This window comes from Chiloscyllium punctatum, chromosome 51 (genome assembly GCF_047496795.1).
Source record: "Chiloscyllium punctatum isolate Juve2018m chromosome 51, sChiPun1.3, whole genome shotgun sequence".
Taxonomy (NCBI): Eukaryota; Metazoa; Chordata; class Chondrichthyes; order Orectolobiformes; family Hemiscylliidae; genus Chiloscyllium; species Chiloscyllium punctatum.
This window is the reverse complement of record NC_092789.1, coordinates 4,870,592-4,881,880: the sequence shown is the minus strand read 5'-3', so window position 1 is coordinate 4,881,880 and position 11,289 is coordinate 4,870,592.

Here is an 11,289-nt window from a genome sequence, read left to right as displayed (position 1 = left end):
TCGTTGAATCAATGTGCAGTCAGTGGTTCTATAGTGGCAATCGAGAGGGAATTCTGGGATTTGCACCAAGTGACACTGAGGCGATGGTAAAATATTTCCAATAAGGGCGGTAAGTAAACTTGGAAAGGAACATGCAGAGGTAGTGTTCCCATGCATCTGCTGTCGGTGCCCTTGCAGATAGACGTGGGGAGATACTTTTGTACAATCTTCATAGAATTTCTGCACGGCACGTTTCATGATAGCACACAGAAACCGATGGATATTCGTGGATGCTGACCGAAGCATTCAGTCTATTTTGTCAACATAGCTGGTTCCCAATCTGAATAGATTGTTTTTCAGTATCAAGTTCTCATTTAGTTTATCTTTGACAAAGAGGACCGGTTTCAATTATATGCATAGTTGTCATGTCCATCAGGCGGGTTTCTTCATCCTGAATGGTGTGGAGGATCTCGAGTTCTATTGGAGCTGCACCTATCCAATCCAGTAAAGAGCATTCTGTCGCACCTCTGACTTGTGCAAATTCGATGATGGCGCACGAAGAGCTGACGCTCGAAACGTCAATTATCCGGCTCCTTAGATGCTTTGTGACCGGCTGTACTTTTCCAATACCACAGTCTTTACTTTGATCTTCAATATCTGCAGTCCTGACTTACCCCCAGGATTTGGAGGATGTCAGATAAGTTCAACAGTGCAGGATTCCTAGTCTCTGACGTGCCCTTGTTAGAAATGAATGAATGTGGTGAAACCTGTCCAGTTTCTGTTCATTGGTAACTCCATCGACGTTAGTATCCAGGGCTCTCAATGATATCAATGCGATTGACTATCAAGGTTGGAATGGTTTGATTCCTCACAATAGCAATTTCCAGAATATTAATGGTTAAGAAATTCGATGGTCGTAACACCAAGGACCGATGGTTAAATTCGTCCCCAAAGGTAACCCCGAGGGCTCAGTGATGAGGATTCCATTGAACGCCAAGGAGCGAGAATTAGATTTGTTCTTCATGGTGATTTCCAGCATATTGATTGCGGGCGACATTTAGTAACGGTAACGCCATATTAGTTCAATGGCCGGTGGTGGGAGTGTCTCTAATTGGAAATGGTCATTTCTTGGCCTTCCTGTGGCACAGATGTTACTTGCCAGTTTGCAACTTAAGTTTCGCATGTAAAATCATTGTTGGTTTGTTAAATATCGCCTCTGAAGTGAAACTGTCCTGTTGCCAGTCAGCAACCTGTCTGCCACGCTTCAGTGAATTTGCAAAGGATGAGCTGATGTTGAATATGAGCCAAGAGCTCACTCTCTGTTTACAGAACCACTGCAAAGGTTCTCGAGTACTAAGTGTCCAATGTCATGAATCTAATCAATCACAGATTGTGAAAGAAAGCACACAATCACGCACGCACTCTTTCATAGACGCATATATACTCAGACACGCAGGTATCCACACAGCAAAAACATGAGAGGAAAATGGAGAAGCAGAGGGAGGATGGAGGAGATGCAATTGATTTAGCCAACTTTCTCAGTGGAAAGAGAAACAGAGATATTGAGGATTAGACGAAAGATAGTGAGGGGATTGCGAAACAGGGCGAGAATAGGAATATGCAGACAAAACGAAATAAATTGTAATAATCACATGCCTTCATGTTATAGCCTAACAGATATATTCGGAAACACTATTTTATGGAGCGCCGCTCCTTCTTCAGCTGATTGTGGCATAAAAGATCCTAAGATACAGAAGTTACAGTAAACTTGTGCAATGTGATGTTACTGGAACTATACTTTGAACAATAACTCAGGCGACTCAGCCTATGTTGTCTATCGCATACACTGCAGGTAGGATGCTGTGAGGCATGGCACATTCGTGAGACCGAGCAAAGATCATTGCAATGGATAAAGGGACACTGCAAAACTATCAACAGACAGGAGTGTTCCCTCCCGAATCGGAGAATATTTCAGCGGTCTGGGACATTAGACCAAGAATCCTCGGGTGACCGGCCTCCAAGCAGACTTTGGGACAGGTAACAACGCAAAGTGGCTGAGCAGAGGCTGATTGCCAAGTTCGCTACCCATGCAGTAGGCTTCAATCGGGATTCTGATTTCATGTCACACGACAGGTGACACACTGCACGACATACGCACATAAAAAAGACACACATAAACACACACACAGACACACACAGACGAGCATACAAAGAGAGATATTGCTCACAGAGAGACGAACACACGAGGACACGGATGCTCCTGCACACACACACACATTCCTACAGACATACCCACACTCTGGCAATCCCATACACTATTGCAGACACTCTCTCATGCACAAGCTCTCGTTCAAACGCTCACACATGCACTCCCACACTCACACCAACACACGCTCCGTCTTAGAGACTTATGCACTTACACTCACACACATATGCACACTCTTCCATAGACACACATAAACTCTCCCCTCCACACCACACGACACGCACAAATACACACACTCCCTATTATAAATTTTGTGGAGTGAATTGTATTTGACGAAGAACATTCTATTTTGCTCCAAAACTGCATGATACCATGCAAGATTCTGTACGTCAGCTTTTCAGATTAGAATCTGTCTGAACATTGTAGCACATTCAATCTCACACAGGGCTCCTGAGGCCTGAAATGCATTATTCGGGCCGATATGATACCAATTATAAAAGTTCATTCGAGAATGTAACTTTAAAGCAGTTTTGGGATTTACATATGAAAGAACTGAAACCAGCATGTTCATTCTAAAGGATGGGCGACTTAACAAACAACCAGGTCTTTTTCAACGTAATATTGCAATTGCATCACACTGTAAACGTTTGCTATAAGTTCCTGCATTTTGCTTTTATACTCCGGAACCAACTGATAAAGGAACAGCAGTCGAAATGCTAGTGCTTCCAAGAAAGAGCTGTTAGACTATATCCAGGTTTTATGTGACTTTTTACTTGGTAACGCCCGATCCAACACCAGCATCTCGAAATCATAACACAAGATCAGTATTGATAATGAGAGTGTGCAGAGAGTGAAGAAGATTAGGAAAGAAGGAAAGAGGGAGCAAATGGGAAAACTGTCAGAAAGATGGAGAATAGAAGGTAGACTTTGATCTGCTATCCTCCACATTCCCAGGACATCCTGGAATACTATATGGAAAGCAAATTACTGACGAAAGGCAGCCATTGTGAATGGAAAATGAGTTGAGCTCATGTCAGCCTGGGAGAACTGGGTTAGGACCGTTCACGATTCGAAAAAATCAACTCTGCATCAAGCACCCATTAAAGTGTGGAAAGGGTTTTGTTCTGAATCTGATTTCTTGAAGAGGACGGAGTGAGAATGATAGGAGTTAAATGACCGGTCGGTCCATGTAAGAAAGAAAGACCACCTCGAAACTGCTCCAGATTTCTTGCAACAAATTTCTGTTTGTCCCCAATTCTGTTCTGCAGCCTCCATCCAGATATCGAATTCAATGATTCTCATTTGTCTTCTGTGTGTCTCTGTTGATCTTCCCATAAATGTAATGATGAGCCCTGATCATGTCGAAGTTTGAAGAATGTGCATTGGACCACGTGACATATTTCTGCTGTTGGGGTTTTGTGTGTGCATGCGTTTGTGTGTTTGTCTGTGTGGGTGCATGTGTTTGTGTCCGCATGTGTCTGTATGTGTGGATACGTGTATATGCGTGTATGTTTGTGTGTGTGTGTGTGTGCGAGTGAGTGAGGGTGTGCGTGTTTCTGTTCATAAGGGCGGGCATGCATCGTTGTGTGTGCATGTGTGTATGTGGGGTGTTTCTCTGAGTATATCGGTCTATTTGTGAGTGTGTATGTTTTCTGTGTGTGGAGGCACGCGTGTGCATGGTATGTGTTCATACGTCCCGGGCATATGTTTGTCTGTGTCGATGTGTGAGAGGTTGCGTGTATGTATGTGTGTGTGCGCGCACGCTTGTGCATGTGTTTGTTTCCCCCTCTCTCTGTCCCTTTCATTCTCTAGCCATGATCAGGCTGAGCAATACTTCATGTTCGATGGGTCAATTGGACAAATTTGACTGCCAGTTCCGATGGTTTCATGAGAGTCTCCATATCAAAGAAGCAGCAATGGAGTAAAACAGGGCCTGGAGTCCAAGGATGAAGAAGAATATTTGCTTCCTATTCTGGTCAGGTCCTCCGAGTCTGGAAATGTCAAAGGGAAAAATGAATCAGAGAAACGTTACAAGCCTAAGTCTACGAGTATGATCTCCAGAAGACCCACAGCAAGGGTCAAGTGAGAATTGAAGCCCCACATCCTGGTACCAGGAAGAGAACAGTGATAAAACGGCTGTTAATATGAGCAAAGAATGCAACGTCTCTCACCCAGTCTCTCTCATTGTATGTTTTGTTCCTTTTGTTCACTCTATCAATTGATATGGCTCCTACTCTCTCGTCTCTAATTGATCTTTCTCCCATTTTCTATCTGCCTCTCTCATTGTGCCTCCCTCTTTTACTAGTCATTCACTCTGACTGTCTCTCTCTTTGTTACTATTTCCCTGTCGGGGACAGTGAAGTCTGCAGATGCTGTACATCAGAGTTCAGCGTGCATTTCTGGAAAAGCACAGCAGATCAAGCAGCATCCGAGGAACAGGGAAATCGACGTTTCTGCTCGGAGCCCTCAGGATTGAGGTTGGGAGCCTCGGGTGGTGGAGAGATAAATAGAAAGAATGTGGGCTGGGGAGAAAGTAGCCCAGAGTGCAATCATTGAATGGACGTGCGCGTAAAGTTGATAGGTGGAGACGAGGGTGGAGGGGATAAATGGAATGGAAGATTGACACGTGGGTAGATCACGAAGGCTGTGCTGAGCTGGAAGTTTGGAACTGGGCTAAGCTGGATAGAGGGAAAATGAGGCAACTGGTGAAGTCCACATTGATATCCTGGTGTTGAAAGAACCCGAGGCAGAAGATAAGGCTTTCTAGGTCGTGACATCGGGTGGTGAGGGAGTGGAGATTGAGGAGACCAAGGATCTTCATGTCCTCAGCAGAGTGCGAGGGATAGTTGAAATATTCGACCACAGGGTGGTGGGGTTGATTGGTGCGTGTTTCCCAAAGTCGGCGTCCAGTCTTCTCAATGAGGGCAGACTGCATCGGGAGCAACGGAGAAAATAAATGACATGTGGAATTGCAGCTGAAACTTTGATGAATATGGAAGGCTCCTCTGGGGCCATGAACAGAGGTAAGGGTGGAGGTGTCGGCGGAGGGTTTGCAATTCATGCGGTGGCAGTGGAATGTGCCAGGAGTGGTCGATGTCTTGTTGAGGGGCTGCAAAAGATATTCACGGAGGGAACAAACGTTGTGGACAGCAGATGGGGTGGGGAGGGAAATATATCCTTGATGGTAGGGTTCATTTCAATGTGGCGGAAATGTAGGCAGATGATACAATTTATGCGGATGTTGGTGGGGTGGAAGGTGAGGACGGGGAAGTTCTGTTCTTGTTGCGGTTAGAGGAGTGAGCGTCGAGGTCGGAGGTGCGGGACGTGGATGAGATGCTGTTTAGGGCAACTTCGAACACTTCGGATGGGAAATGTCAGTCTTTAAGGAAGGAAGCCATCTGTTGTGTTTTGTGATGGAACTGGTACTGCTGGGAGCAGATGCGGTAGAGGTGGTGGAATTGGGAATACTGGATAGCATTTTCGCAGGAGGTAGAGTTGGAGGAGGTGGAGTCCAGGTAGCTGTGCGTGTCGGTGGTTTTGTAAAAACTATCAGTGATGAGTTGGTTCATGCGGATAGAGACAGAGAAGACAAGAAGGAGAGGGAGATGTCATAGATTATCCAGGTGAAGTTGAGGTCGGGGTAGAATTTATTGGTGAAGGTAATGAACTGTTAGACCTCCTCGTGGAAGCACGAGATGGCGCCAACGCAGTCATCAATGTCGCATAGGAAGAACTGGGGAGTTGTGCCACTGTAACTCCAGAAGATGGACTGTTCTACGTCGACAACGAAGAGATAGGCAGAGCCAGGGTCCATGTGAGTGCACAGGGCTACCCCTTTCGCCTGGAGGAAGTGGGAGGATTGGAATGAGAAATTGTTGATTGTGAGGACCAGTTCAGCCAAACAAATATGTGCATCTGTGAAAAGGATCTGGCCGTACCATCCAGAGAGGAAGAAACGGAGGACTTGGTGGTGATGGTCATGGTGGTGGACGTGTCGAGGCACTGATGTCGATGGTAAAGATAAGGCGTTTGGGGCCGGGGAAAAGGATGTCTTGGAGAAGATGGAGGGCTTGTGTTACGTCATTTACGTGTGTGGGAAGTTCGCAATCTTTTTGTTTCATGCCCTGTATCTCTTTGTATCTCCCACATCCTCTCACCATCTCTCTTTCTCTGCTTCTCACAAAGTCTTTCTTGAGCTCAACCTTTGTTTCCCTGTCTCCTTCTGAAACCCTGTATCTCTCACTCATTATGCCGCTATATCTCTCTCACTCGATCTTTTACTCTGTTTCCCTAACCCCGTTTCTGTCTGTCTTCCGATTTCATTGCAAACTCCAGTCACACTGATTTTAATCATTGATAATAGATTCGCCATCGCCGGTAGTTTATCCAATAGTTTTTCTCTCCCGCTTGAAAACCTTTTTGACTCACGTAGCCCCTGAACGTTTTCATCCTTTGTAGATACCTGTAAAATAGAAAACATTATTATTATTATCCATTGTTATAAACAGTCATTGCTCAAAATAGGCCGAAGCAATGATACATCGAAGAGAACAGTGCAGTGTAATCAAATAGAGGAATATTGAAAGCGGAATTATCCAGCGTGCTCCACGTGTTCACCAATGGAAGAATGGAGAGAAGGGAACTCTGCAGTGAACTTTGACAGTGGATCATGGAGATCCAGGACTCCATCGCTTTAAATCCCGATTAAAAATACTGAGATTACAGTGATTCATAAAAATTGAGCTCAGAGGGGTTTGATAGTGGTGGGTTTTTAGACCGTTACAGTACTGATATAAGACCCTGCATTAAAAAAAAACTCAAAGCAGTCCAGATCCAAAATAACTGGCAGAACAGGCTGAACGGGCAGAATGGCCACCTCTGCACTGCCCCTGTCCATACAACCAAAATGGTTTCAGCGATTTGACCTGACCTGCCAAAAAAAATCCTTCTTTGCAATTCACTGTCAGCAGTGTTAGGCTGTGCCAGCGCGAAGGCAACAAGAATTAATATCAGAGATGTCCACATCGTCAGACTTGCTGCTCCAAGCTACAATGAGCAGGGTGGCACACTGCTGATGTTTATATGGACTCATGGGAGTCTGCTTGGATAAATCATCGCACATGTATGTATGGATACACAAAAAACAACACAAACACACCAAGACACTCATGCGCGCGTGCGTGCGCCCGCACACACACACACACACACACACACACACACACACACACACACAAACACACACACGTGCACTCATATACACACACACACACAGGCACAGACAAAAACAAACACACACACACAAATACTGACAGGAACACACACATACACACGTGCATATACATCCATGCAAGCGTGCACACAGGAACACATGCACACATACACACGAAGGATACACACACTAATACACACACAAGCACCTCCACGCTCACACCCACACAAAAGTTCACACACACATCCATACACGCACACACATTTACAGGCAATGACATGCACCAACACAGAGAATCAATCTCACATGCACACATACGCATCCACACACAGATGCACAAACACATACATACAAACACATCCATTCACACTTACCCACACACAACCACGCACTCACACCCACAATAAGATACAAAGCAACACACAAACAAACACACCGCCATACACACTCGCACCCACATCCTCAGATCCACGCAAAAAAATACACGCATACCCCAAAACACACAGTTACACAGACATGCAGACCTATGCATATTGATACCCACTCACAACTACACACATAACTATCCAAACCCACACACTTACATACAAATGCACACACCCTTTCATACGCAAAATCACCTCACCCACGCACACGCACACATGCAACCACTTACACACACAAACACTCCATCAACACATCAATTCCCCCTCCACACACACATTATGCATGCACATGCACACTCTCTCTCTCACAATCCCTATTAACTCAATGTCCTGGCCGATGAAGGCCAGTGTGCTGTCAGCCTTCTTCACTGCCATGTCCATCTGTGACTTCACTTTCAGAGAATCATGGACCTGAATTCCAAAGTCCATCTGATTCCCGACACCCCTGAAGGTCCTACCCTTTACAATGAAATCCTACCTTGATGTGACTTTCCAAGAAATGCAAGACCTCATGTTTGTCTGGAGTAAACTCCATTTGCCAATTATCAATCCACTTCCCCAGCATTTCAAGGGATGTTGCAATTTCACTCACTTTCTTCACTCTCCATGGTTCCACCTCTTTTAGTGTCAACTGCAAATTTATCCTCCCACCATATCCGGTCTCATCCAAATCTGTGATACAGATCACATAAAACAGTGTGGCCTGTACCTATCCATGAGACACTCCACGAATCACAGGCCTCCAGTCAGACAAACATCCGTCCACTATTACACTCTGTTTTCTACCATCAAGCCAGTTGTGTACCCAATTTGTGAGCGCCTCTGGCTTGCGTACGAACTGACATTCCAGAGCAGCCGAATGAACCCTAATCAAAGACCTTCCTGAAAACCATATCGGCCAAGTCTACCGCCCCGCTATCCTGGTCGCTTCATCAATGAACTCTAACAAATTTGCGAGGCATGATATCCCAAACAAAAAAAAAGGCATGCTGACTGTTCCTAATTAACCCTAATTTCAGAATCTTCTCACGAAACAGACCTACCACAGATATTTGCCTTCCTGGTCTTTGTTTCCCAGGCTTTTATTTACAGCCCTTCTTGAATAACGACGCACAATTTGCTATCCTGCAGTCTTCCAGGACGTCACCCGTGGCTAATTATAACACTAAAATATCGGACAGTCCCCCCGCAACGTCTTCTCTAGCATTTTTCCGGATTCCAATTTCGATAGCAAAGACCAGGCAAGGCCACATTGGATTTGTCATCGGACAATGAATCAAACCAGGTGTGATATCTGAATGTCGGTAAACAGATCGGTGATAGTGACCACAATTGGTTTGTTTTTTCCTTTAGCGATGGAAGAAAAGCGGTACATACCGCAGGGTATGATACATAGCTGGGAATAAGGCAATTATGATGCAATTAGGCAAGAATTAGTGAAATAAAGTGGACCGTATGGACATCATTGAAAAGTGGAGCTTGATTAAGGAATAGGTACTGAGTGTTGTTGATAAGTAAGTGCCTGTCAGACAAGGAGGAAGGGGTCGAGTGAGGGAGGCGTAGTTTACTAAAGAAATTGAATCCGTTGTCAAGAGGAAGAGGAGGCTCAAGTCTATATGACACGTGAAGGCTCAGTTAGGGCGCTTGAAAATTACAAGTTAGCCAGAAAGACCTAAAGAGAGAGCTAGCAGAGTCATGAGGGAACATGAAAATCTTTGGCAGGTCAGTTCAAGAAAACCCGAAATGCTTTGATCCCTACGTCAGGGATAAACGAATGACAAGGGTTAGATTAGGAGCAGTCAAGAATAGTCCTGGGAAGTTGTGTGTGGAGTTCGAGGAAATATGAGAAGCACTAAATTAATATTTCTCGTCCTTGCTCACACTGTAAAATGAGAATTTTGCGGAGGAGAATACTGACATACAGGATATTAGACAAGGCGGGACTGAAGTTAACAAGGAAGATATGATAGCAATTCTGTAAGATGTGAAAATAAGTAAGACACTTGGACCGGATGGGATTCATTCAAGTATTCTCTGGAAGGCCAGGGAGGAGATTGCAGGATATTTAGCTTTGAACTTTCTGTCGTCATCGTCTACAGGAATAGTGCAAGAAGACAGGAGGAGAGCAAATGTTGGCCGTTTGTTCTAGAAGGGAGGTAGAGATAACCCGAGAACTTACCTTAATTCAATTGTGAGAAAGGTTTGGAAAGGATTACGAGAGATAGGATTTCGAATCATCTGGCAAGGAACAATTTGATTCGGGCTTGCTTGTCAGCACAATTTTGTAAAGAGTACGTCGTGCCTCACAAACCTTATTGAGTTGTTTCAGAAAGGGAACAAATAGGGGGTTGCATGTAACGTTTTTAATGCAGTGTCTATAATTTCAATAAAGTGTTTGATAAGGCTGTCCGCTGTACACTGTTGCACAAAATATGGAGGCATGGGATTGAGGTTGGTTACCGGTTTGGACCAGAGATTGGCTCGCTGAAAGAAGACAAAGGGTTTCTCATTAATGGGAAATGTTCATTTCCTAGTGGTATATCGCAAGGATCTGTTTTGGGACCGGTGCTGTTTTTCAATTGTTTTGAAGGAACTGGATGAGAGCGTAGAAAGATGGGTTAATAAATTTGCGGATGACACTAAAGTCAATGGAGTTGTGGTCAGTTCCGATAGGATGTTGCAGATTCCAGACCGACACAGATAAGCTGCAGAGCTAGGCTGACAGATTGCAAATGGAGCTTAAGGTAGAACAGTGTGCATGGTAAGCTTCTTAGCAGTGTGGATGAGCAGAGAGATTTCAGTGTGCATGTCCATATATCCCTGATAGATGCCACACAATTTGATATGGATACCAAGATATTGTATGGTGTGTTCGCTTTTATTGGTAGAGCGATTGAGTTGCGATGTCATCAGATCATGTTGCTTTACGAATCATTGGTGCAGCTGCACTTGGAGCATTGCATACAGTTTTGGTCGCTGCATGAGAGGAATGATGTGGACAATTTGGAAAGGGCGCAGAAGACATTTGCCAGTTTGATGCCAGGAGGTCTTAAGATGAAAGGCTGATGTCTTTGAGGCTGCTTTCGTTAGAGACAATGTTGCGAGGTGATGTAATTGAGACATAAAAGATGGTGAGAGGATGAATAAGTTCAATAGTGAGAGTACTTTTCCTCGAATGGGGATGGCTAGCACGAGGGGACATAGCTTGGAAATTGAGGGAAGATTGACGGAGGACAGATGTGAAAATTAGGTGTTTTAGTTCGAGAGTAGTAAGGGCCTGGAACCCCTTCCCTCCAACAGTCATCCACACTCCAACGTTTAGGGCGTTTAACAGTCATTGGATAAACAATGGATGACAATGGAATAATGTTAGTGAGATGAGCTTCAGGTTGGTTTCACAGTTCAGCGCAAAGATCTGCTGTGACTTTCCTTTCTGTTTACGTATCGCTTTCCAGGGGTATATTGCATAA